Below are 13,464 nucleotides of genomic sequence, written 5' to 3'. Positions count from 1 at the left end.
TTTGTTTTATATAAGTAATATTTTATTTTTATACTAGGTTTCTTCTAAGGATATTAAATAGTTTTGAAAAATTTCCAGAGCTCATTAAAAAGTCTTGCAAAATCAGTAAATATATTTTATGTTCAATGCAATCATTGAAGGCAGTATTGCTTCTATCATGGAGATTCATCCTAAGGTGGATTTGGTGGAGTACGTTTAAAATCCAGAGGAGGTCTGACATTCTGGAACAACACTACTCAATCAGCCAGGAAAGGATGTCCATGACAAAATCACATGTATCAAAACGACAGCAAAGAAGGCTCTTGTTTTCAGAAGATAATCTTCAAAAATAAAAATGGCAATGTAAAAACAAGTCTTTCTGGTGAATCTAGTTTGTCTGAAACAATCAAGGAATTTTGGCAAGAATCATAATTTTCTCCATAAACCAAAGACTGATCCTTTCAGCACCTGGCTGTGTCCTGATCCAAAGGGATTAGGGCTTCCTAGTCACCTTTCAACATCAGCTCTGCAGAGTTCTCCTCAGTGACTTCTTCTATTGCAAGTCTTTGCCTATCAGCATTTACTGAGGCTGGATGGAGCTCACGCCTCAGATATTCAGTTATGGCAATTTAGCACCAATTCCTCTGCTGGCTGTGACATGAGGTTCTCAGAAGGAGATGTAGAAAGCACCTCCTTGTTGGTGTTTTTCTCAGTAGCAAATCAAGGTTTCTGGTTTCTGCTCCTCAAAGATAAGTACTGGAAGAAGAGGACATGACAAACAGGAATGAGCAGGAAAAATCATCCAAGCACAACCACGGGAAGGCTGTAGTTAATGAGTACAAAGTGTGAAGGGTGAAGAGTAAAGTCTGACTTAGCAGTGTTTGTTAGTGTGTTGCTGCTGCAGACCTGGTATAGACACATAGGAGATTAAGGAGACAGAATACAGTCCAAACACAGCTACTTTTTCTGTAGCTATCTTTCCTTTTCAATTAAAGAAATCTAAATAAATGCACTTTTCAACATTTTAGCTCCCTAGTAGAGGCTCAGCAGTGGAGGGGAGGCAGGAACCCCTGTCAGTCTGCTGGGGGCCATGCCACCCTGCTGGTTGTGGAAGAGAACACACACACTGCCTGGAAAGGATGGTCCTTGTGTACGTGTTGCACAAAGCCCACTGCATGCTCAAGGGCCACATTTCATACCTTGAACCATGGGCTCAGCCAAGCCTTTGTTCTTGCTGGGAATATGATTATTCAGTTTTTCTTTGGGTTTGATCTTTTTTTTTTTAGGAAAAAAATGGGACAGAATATAAAATAACACAGAAGGTAAGCACTACAAACAATCATTTATCACATCAACATGTGAAATGGGTGGTATTAATAGCATGCCTAATATTTTCATTATCTCAGAAAAGATGCCCCGGAGTGGTATAACTAATGACTGCATTGCATTGTTATGCAGATGAAGCTTTGAGCCAAAAAGTTGGGTGGCACTGTTCATATTACATTTTTCAAACAAAGAAAAATCTACCCTTGCTTTTAGCCTCTCTATAGGACTAATTTTTTTTTATCCTTAAAATCCAGAATGATTGGGGCTACCCTTCTTCCCGGTATGACCAAGAGCAGTTGCAATGTACTTAGAGATGCAGGGACAACCTTAGGATCCAGCATCTCTGGATCCTTTCTCATGTGCCTACCACAGAAGGAAGTCTAGCTTGACTTAGTTTTTTGCACATAAACTGAGCAAATCCTAAATATTATAGTTCCACCCCTACCACTACCCTGGTGCCTACACTGGGCTTCATAAATTTAGTTCTTTCAGAGAAATGCTGTCAGTAGGAGAAGAAACCATTTATTGTAGGGTGCACTTAGAACTAGCCCAGAGCTAGCCAAAATATCCCCAGCACCTGGTGAGCACTTAGGACCTGCATAGTTTCCAGCTCAGAGGGAATTCACAGAGCTCCAAGACTGTGCCAATTGATTTGGTGCACCACTGCAACTTGAAGTTGAGAGGAGCCGGCAGTATGTAATATAATAATGTATTTTCCTTGGCATTTTAAATTTTCCTTCAGCCCAGGCTCCATAGCTAGTTTGCACAATGCAATTAGCAGAATTTGTTGCTGCAATTGGAGTTTGCAGTAGTGCTTCAATCAGGATATGTGAGGCACAATCGAATCTAATTCATTTTTTTCCTGACTGTATGGACTCCTCAATGCTAGTGCAAGAAAAGGATTGTAAAAATCCTTTTTTTTTGTCACCACAGTAAAAGCTCTGCCTATGAAGGCATGCCAGGTGTAAAAACCGCAGCCATTTTGCATGGTCAGTTCTAGAAAAGCATTTAACTTTGCAGAGTGAGAGAATGCAACATGGGAAATTGTGGATTTAATTCAGGCAAGTATCTTTTGTGATAAAGTAGTGGGTGTAATCCTTAGAGAGAGGTTCTACCATTTTAATCACAGCAGTAGGGTGGTATGACTCTGCATGTAGACGAGCAATAAAATAAATTTTGAGAGCCTGTTCTGAGCTACCACATTCCTATGTTCTCACTTTATGCTTCTTTTTGCAGCCCTCCATGAACTGGGATGAGTTATAACATAATGTTAACTTCGATGAAGGCAGAATTTGCGGGCGGGGCATGCAGAGAGATGTTTGTATAATTTGGGAGGGTGCTCTGTAGCTCAGATCCACTCCTTCACTTCTGGCTTGTAAATAGCAAAAACATTTGTTATTCAGTTTTCAAAGACAGCATAATGTGTTGGTCTATCACACTCTGTAAGCTGGCTGTCAATAGGAACTGAAACAGCCCACCCCTTCATAGCTGGAAAATACTAAATAGCAAACTTAAACTATCAAAACTTACATGCTTGCTTTTTTTGCTTTTCAGGAAACAAGAAAGAATAAAAACTTTGAAATTGCCTTTTCCAATAGATATTCTTTTATGCACTGATACTTAGAAACTTATTGAATATTGCCACTTTCTAGCTTCATTCACTATATCACCATTAGCTTTGTGCTCTGAATAGCATGGTTAAATCATTGTGAAGACTGTAGTTAAATTATTAATGTTGCCTTGGTTGCTAATCCAGTGCTGACTGCTTGTTACTTTGGATTGTGTGGCTGGCTACAGCTCATTGCCTTTTGTCCCTGTCTACCCAGGGTACCATCTCTAACCAATTACCTAGTCTGATGCTTTCTTCCTATTCTTGCTAGCTTTTCCTTTGACATCACAGCAATAGTGCTAATAAAACCTGGATTGGACCTGGAATAGGGAAGCTACAGTTTTGTCCATGGAGCAAGCCTAGCTCAGTCTGGAGCACAGTAGTCTTCCCTGCTTTGCCATGTCAGACCTTGGGTGAGATGGTGAAGCGGAGTAATTAATGCTATTTCTGCTACTCTCACCTACACCCAGGGAGGTAAACTCATACCACATGGCTGAGGTCACGCTATTAATGATTCCTTGTACCCATGGAGGCCTTCTGGATTTGAACCACCAGCCCTCAACTGACTCTGCAGCCTGCACAAATTCCTAGAGCTATCTAACAACTTTGCCATGGATTGTTTCAACAGTATCCAAAGTAAGTCATTTAAACCAGTGGAAAGAGCCAGCTGGGAACTGATTTTTTTCTTGTGGACTATTCTGCATTTCAATATTTCTGGTTCCCAGTTAGTATAAAAACTATTCCTAAAATAACCATTTTCTACAATTTCCAGTTCTTAAAAAAAAAAAAAAAGTCAGAAATGGATCATTTTAAAATATTTTCCTCTGAATAGCTTCATTTTGGTTTTTTATGACATTCACTGTTGTAATTGTACATCTTTAGTATACCTAATATTATACACAGATAATATATAGGAATTGTTTACAATGGTTTAAACAACACATCAAAATGAAATGCCCCAGCATTATATTTTGAATTTTTTCCATAAAAAGTAAAAAATTGAACTTCTGAAAAATACTCTGATTTATGTGAAACAACATGTTTAGTGGAGAGTTGGTATTCATCTACTGCTACCAATATCTATAGGCAATATTTGGCATACCATAATATACTTGGATGTTGTTTTTTTTAGAAATATCAGTCAGTGCCTTTGTTAACATTCACAGGTTAACCTGACATACCCAGAGCATCAACGGCTACTTACTCCGTGGGTCTGAATCTTCTCTCTTTTCTATGGTATCCTCAGGCTTGATTTGGCTGTTCTCTGGCTGTGCTGGATCATAGAATGTTAAGGGGTTGGAATGGACCTTAGAGATTAACTAGTCCTAACCCCCCTTCCATAGGCAGGGGCACCTCCCACTAGACCAGGTTGCTCAAGGCGTCATCCAACCTGGCTGTGACCACTGCCAGTTTTGGGACATCCAGAACCTCCCTGGGAAACCTATTCCAGCGTCTAACCACCCCCACAGTAAAGAATTTCTTCCTAATATCGAAGATAAATTTTCCCTCTTTCATACCTATTATTCCTTGTCCTATCACTACAGTTCCAGAGGAAGAGCCCAGCTTCCCTGTAGGCCCCCTTCAGATACTGGAAGGTTGCTATGAAGTCTCCACATAATCTTCTCTTCTCCAGGCTGAATAGTCCCAACCCTGAGATTAACTCAGTTGGTTAGAGCATGGCACTAATAGTGTCGAGGTTGTGGGTTTGATCCCTGTATGGGAAATGCACTTGGGAGTTGGACTCAATGGTCCATGTGGACCATTTTAACTCAGAATATTTTGTGATTCTTTCCCAGCCTGTCTTTGCAGAGGAGGTGCTCCAGTCCTCTTATCAACTTCATGGCCTTCCTCTGGACTTGCTCCATGTCCTTCTTATGTTGAAGGCACCACATTGGAGGCAACTGTATGCAGTACTCCAGGTGGGGTCTCACAGAAGCTGAGTAGAGGGGCAGAATCACCTCCTTTGACCTCCTGGCCATACTGCTTTTGATGCAGCCCAGGATGTGGCTGGCTTTCTGGGCTGTGAGCACACTGCTGGCTGATTTTGAATTTCTCATCAACCATCACCAAGTGTTTCTCCTCAGGGCTGCTCTCAATCACTTCTCCGCTCACCTGTAGATGAGTCTATGATTACACCAGGGACACCACGTAGGAATCTTGCACTTCTCTTTGTTGAACTTCATGAAGTTTTCATATGCCCATCTCTCAAGCATGTCAGGGTCCCTCTGGATGGCATTCCTTCCCTCTAGCATGGCGACTGCACCACAGCACGTGATGCCATCACCAAACTTGCTGGGAGTGCACTCAATCCCACTGTCCGTGTCACCAACAAAGACGTTGAACAGTTTTGGCCCCAGATCTGACCCCGAGATGCATCACTCATCACAGTTCTCCATGTGGGCAATGAGCTGTTGACCACTATTGCAGATGTCATGGCCCATGCCTTCTTTCCAACCCTTGGGAGGCAGAAGCACAGATGTGTCCATTGCAGTGGCCTAGAAGGGACCCTCTCACCCATGGGGCACTGGAGTCCAGGAGAGTATAGCAATGAGAGCTCACCACAGGGATCTCCTTTTTGCAAGGAAGGGCTCATGCTAAGAGGGCTGCCTGTGTTTCATGGCCCCACATAATGCCTGCTTGTTCCTTTCAAGTGTCAGAAACTCATGATCTAAGTGGAAGAGGCCTACACTGAAGTGATTTTCTATATATGTACTACATATGTATTTCTTCTTTTATCCATACCTATATAGATGTATTGATATAAAATCCTCATTGTATTTAGATGGTTTTGCCCATATTTGACGGAAAAGAGGTTACAGTGAAACACTGAACTGTCTTATTTGCTTTCCTATATTATGATGTTATTCCTTGGTGTAATTGGGAAACAAAAATTAGCAGCTTTTGTCAAACTGAAGACAGCTGAAATGCAGGAAGGAGGACAAGCCACATCTTCCAGACCAAAGAACATATGGCTGCCTACCACCACCATCTCTGCTGCCACAGAAAGCCACCCCTAAGTAGCCCATACCAGCCCAGCAGAGGCACAACTCTCCTCTCACCAACCTACTTGCAATCTGCCTCTGAGGAGGGTTGATCTCCTGTCCAATCTTGGCAGGAACCTCAGCAGGGGAAGCTTTTGTACCAAATGTGTCAGGCAAGCCAGGCTGCTCAATTTCAGAGTTTGACCTAAAAAGAAAATTAGCAAAAGGCAGCAGACAGATGTATTGCCTCCAGCTACTATCAAAGATCCCCTGTTTGACATCTGTGTCCATACAAAGGTCTTTGCTGTAGACATGGAAGCAGATGCCAGGCCTTCTTGGATCTTTTGCAAGACAGAAGACCTTTAAACTTGACTGCCTGCTATGTCTTAGATGCACTTCTTTATCATGTGTCTGTAACAATTTGCTGCTTATAAAGTATGATAGCACCAATAAGTCAAGTAGCTCTTTGCTTTGGCTTTCTTGTGGAACATCATGTGAAGCCCATTGCTTTCAGCAATCTTGTCAGAACAGCTTTCTGTGCTGGGAGAGAGTGAGAAGAGCGTTTACTTTTAGAGAGGCAGGAGCAGGGATTCATCCCAGAGGGAATATTTGTTTTGTCTACACCACAGAGAAAAGCTATTCTTGAAAAAAATGGCTTACAAAGTATAGTTGAATTAATGATGAACTGAGCTTTCCTGAGTGACAGGAAAAAGCAAATGATATTTGCTATATCTCAGTCAATGTTATTTGCTATCTGGTAGTAAAGAGTTCATTCCCATCTGTATGCACAGTCCAGGTCCAGGAGTCATCCTGATCTCCGCAGCAAAAGCCATGAAGTGTTTCTCATTGGTGCCAGTGAGAGCTCTGAACTGGGGCTCCTCACTAGCCCATTACACGCCAAGTCAACTCAGGAGAGGCCAAACAAAAGATCTGCTTTGGGACCAGATGAGGGAGGAACATTTATTTGACTCTCTGTTTCTTAAAAAAGAGCAGGCTGAACTTTATGACAGAAGGAAAGAAAAAAAAAAGGAAAGAACTCACTAGTACATAGCATTCAATTATATTTTGACTAAATTTTACAAGAAATCTGAAGCAAGACTGAAACACTGAGTGCCATAAATTAAAAAAAAATTATTAATGAAAACTCATTATTTAAAAAATCATGAGTTCTGGCTGCATATCAGTTTGTGTCTTCCTTCCTCAGGTTTGTATCTCTTGCCTGAGTTAAGTGAAAGATACAGCATCCTCAGAAATAATGAAAACTGCAGATTTTTTGGCTATCTTCAGAACAGACTTTGGAAGGCTGAGCAGAAAGAGTGAGACCCTGTCAGTGGCTCTGTGGAGAAGAGACAGCAATGTACATTCACCCATTTACACATCAAAGAGTTCATGCAAAAAATAAACATTCTAAAATGTTCCAGCACTTAGGGATTTTCCATCAGAGCTCTAACCAGCCACAAATTCAAATCCATAGGAAAACCAACACACTACATCAACAGCTTACAGAACTGCTTTTCCTGTTCTCATTATACCTTTTCTTTCCATCCATAAATGTATTACAAAAATTAAATCCATTTAATGTCCCATTTTTCCCAATTTTCTTTCTTTCTTTCTCTACTCATAGTTTTTTAAAACTCAGCCCAGGTACAAATGAAAAAAGGATCATGAAGGTCTGCCACTGGTGCTTGCTAATTTTTCTGAAAACAAGGAATGCCTTGAGAAGAAGACTTAGTAAAAACTGAGATTTGACATACAAGGAATCTTTTTTAGAGTAGTAAAAAGATAAAATTTTTAAGAGAAAGAGGAAAATGAGAATGCTTTCTTTCCAAAACATTCATATGAATTCGCTGACATGGAAATAATTGATAATTTCCCTGTTTTGGTATTTCAGGCAACAAGACTGAAAGGTCCAAGAAACTTGGTCATTAACTGAAGGCCTCATTTCATATTCAAATGCAAAACATTCCCTACAGTATATTTCCTGCGATAGGTTGCTCTTTTTACACATATAGTTATCAGTGACACCTGAAATATGTGACTACATCTTTCAGTCCCGAAGGCAGTTTGTTACAAGTATGCATGTTGATAATGTCTAACATGTATTTATATCTTACTTCCCAGTGCCCAAAAGGCACCTAAGTCTTTCCTTTTATGCTAGCAGCTGTTTTGCCATGAAGTTCTCTTGGGCCAAGAAGGCAATGCAGACTTTAATTATGCAGGTCATTGTGGAAAGCATTCCCAGAGCCCAGCGAGATATGTGTCGCTTATGGAAATTTTGCGTTTGCACGTATCTGAGTAGGAGCCAGTTTTTTTCCCCCTGCTATGAGGATGGCTTATTCACATTTGGGCCAAGGCATGGACTGGGGTATTTAATTAACAGTATACCCAAATCCTGTTTTTCTGTTCTTCTGAATGTCATGTTTTCTTCCTTTTTTCCTTCTCCTTAGGGAATAAGAATATCTCTTGTCTTAAAAATAACCTCAATTTTACAAGACCAGATAATCTGGGTAGCTCGGTGAGTTTATTTTCTAGAAAACAACAAAATGCAGAGCACAAATGGAATTGCTTTAACAGCTAGCAGGACAGAATCTGTGTGAAATTTCCCCCACTGTCTCAGCTGTTCTCACTATATGCCAAATCACAGTTTCGGATGGCTGAAATAGATTAATCTCGCCAAAGTCTCCAATCAAAAGATTTTGATTTGGTGTCTACAGAACAGCATACTTCACAAAAACAAAAGCTCCTTCCACAGTCTTATACAAAGTCCAGAGAATTTGGATTTACAGATTAAAAGCATACAAAGTTTCAGAAAACAGGGGTGTATATAATCAAAAGACTTAGTCCTATGCCAACTAACATGACTCCTGTCAAGAACTGTTTTTTGGGAAAGCAGACAGTGTGACCCCATGGTTGACACTCAGAAGTCCCCTCACTCTGATTTTGCACCAATAGGGAAAAAAAAAAAGTATAAATTTGAATTCCTTACTGCCAGGTATAAGCAGTTCATCTGTCCAATCTGAGTATATTTCAGCCTTGCAGATTTTATTTCTAGAGCACATCTTCTGGTAGCCTGCTGAAGTGCTGAGTGGCATGTGATACTCTGTGTGCGTCTTTCCATTCACATGGTCTCCTCTGAACCCATCCTTTGGGATAACTTAAAACACTACAAACCACAGGGGCACTGGGACCTCCCCGTTCCCCTTGTAGTCTGAAACTCCAGACTGGTGATGGACAACATTAATCCTCACACCACCGAGTGATTACCTGGCACTCAGGAAGCCCACAGGACAAAGCATTCCCTGTCTTTACCAACCTGAGGAGGATAGCTCAGCATTAGAGAGCTCCCAGAGCCCGGGACTTTAAGAACCTCTCAAGATGAGTGAGGAGGAGTGGTGTTCCTTGGGTATGCCTAGATGGAACCTAAAGCACCAGGCAAGAGCTGTAACTGCAGGGGAGTAGTGTGGACTTCCCAGTAGTGTGTAACCTTTGGTTCAGGAAGCATCACAAGTGATTGTCTATGCAGACTCCTCTTTCACAAGCTCAGAAGTGTTTCCCTTAAGTGATGGACAAGTACCAGTTTCACCTCAGTAGCTACAAGCAGCCCACACCCAGCTCCAGTAAGCCTCTGAAGATCTGTTCAGCACCCTAGTGACTAAGAAGCAAGTGATTTTTCCAGATATTCTAGGTTTTGGGGTGGCTTGTTTTGCAGTGCCTCTTCACCCACTCCATTTCAAAAGGTTCATCTCAGAGCCTTCAAATAACAGGGACTTAATTACTGTCTATCCATATTGGATTTGATCCAGTGACCCAGAGATTGGATTTTAACCAGTGACAAAGACATTAAAGGAACCATTCCTGATCCCATGACCCATCTCCTGAGTCCAGCAGTCCCTGAAGAATGCAATTCATTAACTGAACTGCTTTTGCTGACTGTATTTTTCCAGTGCCTCATAACCTACATGAAATTACAATATTTCTCCCATTCTCACTATATGCATGTCAGATACTTACTCCAGTTATTTTCCTAGCTAGCCTCATAGGAGTTGTGTAAATGACATTATCAAAATTGCATCTCCCTGATTCATTATTTCCAATTTTATAAAATAGCTGAGTTAGTAAAGACACTATCAAAGGAGTTTTTAAATAAACATACTTAATCTTCTGGAGATTAAAAGAGATAGTATGGGTGACATATAAAGATTATTTTACCCCAAAGCCATCAGAAATACAATGTACAAGAAAAACACATCAAACAAATAGGCACAATAGAGAGCATTTCAATGAGAAGATAATCACACTTCAGGATTTGCTTCAACTCAGTGGCCTAAATATTGCCTTATATGTATAATGAAGTGAAAGAGGAAAAGTAAAAACCTTCAGATTTATGCTCACAGTCTGCTTAAAAAAATTAACTGCAACTAATATCTATACTAATTTATTTTCAAATTAATTCCTAGGAGGTAAATCTGTCCAACGGGAAAAAATAAAAATAATTTAGGAAGCTAGAAAGTAAAAAGTAAGGTGATCAATTTCTGGCATGATGCAAATTTTGATTGATAAGAGTAAAGTGATTAGGTGATGTGTCTCTGACCAGATATCAAGAAAATTACACTGACTCTCCGATTATCTTAATATTTTTCAGAGAAAATTATGATATGCAGAAGAAACACATGGCCTGCCAGTGTAGAAACTCATGGAAGGCAGTGTATATTCAGCTTTGTAGAAAAGGAGTTCATTTAATAAATCACAAATCCTTCTGCTATTCATCCTGGCTGCAAAGGGATGGCTGATGCAGAATAATGCCCAATTTTCATACACCACATTGGACTATTAGATATAGAGATGCTATTAGGTTCTGTCCAGATCCTCTGTTGGTATAACTGGCATGAATCAACTGAAGTTAATTGAGCTATGCAGATTTACCCAGGTAGCTGGGAGAAAATCACATATTCATTTACAGCATGCCTGAGAAGCCTGGAGAAGGGTATTTTAAGGCATACCATCTTCTTTGAAGTTAGGGACCTGATTAGCTCTTTCCAGCAGATGCAGCCTCTTTGTGACTAATGGCTTTTCCACTGACTACATATGTGGACTCATATTCCATAGGGCCAAAGCCTCCTGCCAGATTTTTGCTGAGACAAGATCTCATTTCTACTGTGTAACTATTCTGTTAATTAAGTTTTCACACATTTCAGTCATGTGCACTGTGACATTTCATCTGCCCCCAAATCATTCTACGAGTACAAAGAGACAAAGTAGGAAAAAAACCCAGAAATGGTACCTGTCTCTATAATTACAGTAAAAGTTGTGGGTCATAGCTCTTGTCAGCTGATTGTCCATATTGCTACTAGCACATAGTCTTAGTAAGATCCAATATTTTCCAAACAGCTGACTCCAATGGCCCAAAAGAGCCATGGATTACTCTGAGTGCTTGGGAAGAGAAGGGTTTTTTTCAATCCCTCTAAAAGAATGGGTTGAAATCCACTCCCTTCCTCACTCCCCAAGCACTTTGCTTTAATACATTTTTCTAAGACAGCTTCAAGCACCGCAATTTCAAATCCACCCATCTAATAATGTTTGCTTAGCTGGTGTTACAATAAAAACCTCACCTCAGGTAAGGAGCCCCACCACAGATCTCTTGTCAGTCACCACCTATGAACAGTACATGCTGTGCTCACATCAGCATCAGGAGGGAAGTTAAGTAGTTACCTCCCTTCTGCTTGAAGCTACACACAATAGATTTTTACTCTGACTTCTTTCAGCCCAGGCTGTATGACAAATGCATTACACATCAAGCAGTGGGCAGGCTCACAGCTGCTGCTGGAAAAGCAGTGGTTACTGAGACCGTTGCAGGCTGGTCCAGTGCTCGGGACCGTTTAACAGCTGAGAACATCAAGATTCATCACTGCTGGGCTGCAAGTTTCCCTGGTAATCAAGCACAATATTGACACTGAGTGAGTGCTGGATCAGGGCCCCAAATAGTCAGAATTCCCAATATATATTTAGGCTTAAATACAGGGAGGACACGGGAATATGACTTGGTGTAATTCAAAATTAATATCAAAATTTAATTTTCCTGTTGTTCTGTGCCTGCATAGTACCAATAGTACTTCTCAGAAGTAGTAAAATACATCAGATGCTTGTTGGTGCGAAAAAAAAAAGAAAAAAAAAAGCCAAAAAGAATACCAGTTGTTTGATATTCAAATGCAAGAGTCACATATTTGGACTGACATGAATGAGCAAGGTTTCTCAGTCATTTCAATGGGAGCTTGGATGAAAGAAACAGATCTAAAGGTTTATTCTACTGCCCTTTTTTAAGACTGCCTGAAACGTATTTTTCTGCCTTTTTTTTTTAGCTTATCAATATGTATTTTGGAGTTTCTTACTTTTACATTTAACACCTTTTCTAAAAGGGAGCACAATCACTTTCTAAGGTTGCTACTTAGAGATACAGTGGTACAAAAAGGCAGCCACAGACTGGGAGGAAACCTTTTGAAAGCCCACGGGTAGTGACAGGGATGGAAAGTGGATCTTTCCAGAGCAAGTCAGTCCCTGGTACCTTCCCATTATACCCAGCCAGTGTATATTGTAGCCTTTCACAGGTGCCAGGTAGTGCTCTGGACTAGGATAGATCAGTGCTGAGGACAAACCCAACATTGTATAGTGTTACAGTCACTCACCAAAATGAGAGCTCTGATTTCCCCTTCAGAAAACAATTGAGTTCATTTATCCCACATTTTAATCAGGCACCACTTCTCTTTTGACTAAAGCTTAACCTAAAGGAAAATCGGAATACAAGCTGAGGAAAAGAATGCTACCTGACTTTTTGACAAAGAAGAGTGGTTTGTTCTTGATTTCAAGCATGAGGCAGTTTGATCCTAATAATATTGTACTATAACCTCCTCTCAAATTAGGACATTAAGAATTCTTCCACTTTTGTTTCTGCAGGTCTTCGGCAGGTGGTTCTGGTTTGAAATATGATTAGCACTCTGTACAAAACCACGGAGCTAAGAATAAAAGAGGCAATTAGGGTTACATTCAGGTGAGCACACCGCTCTAAAATAGTAAGGCTTCCAATAATTATACAGTTCAAGGATAATATATACCAGTGTCTCCCTTGAGAATCTTCAGTTCATCTCCTGGTCTTTATTTCTAATTAATCCTTGAATCCTTTTGTAGGTTAATACAATTAAAAATAGGGATAAACTTGCTGTAGTGTATAGCCAATTAGATTTATAGAGCTTTTCTTTGCTATGACCATCAGATCTCTGAGGAAACCCTCTTAAACCTGTCTTAGTTCCAGCATTAATCAATGACATGCACACTCGAACACTTCCTTTTAACCATGCTGAGGGTACCAAAAAGACAAAATCAGTTTTGTTCAATATTTCTTCAAAAGACTACTACAGAACCCAACATTTGCCACCCCTGAACACTTGCTGTCTTCTCATTGCACTGTGACTATTCAAAATGAATGGTCAGCATGTCCTTAAAGACTTTGACCAATCTTACAAAAACTCAGCCTTAGATATAAACCCAAAAATCAATACATGAAAATAATGTTTTCCC

The sequence above is a fragment of the Corvus brachyrhynchos genome, unplaced genomic scaffold, assembly GCF_000691975.1.
Source record: "Corvus brachyrhynchos isolate BGI_N302 unplaced genomic scaffold, ASM69197v1 scaffold70, whole genome shotgun sequence".
Lineage (NCBI taxonomy): Eukaryota > Metazoa > Chordata > Aves > Passeriformes > Corvidae > Corvus > Corvus brachyrhynchos.
This window is presented reverse-complemented; position numbering follows the sequence as displayed.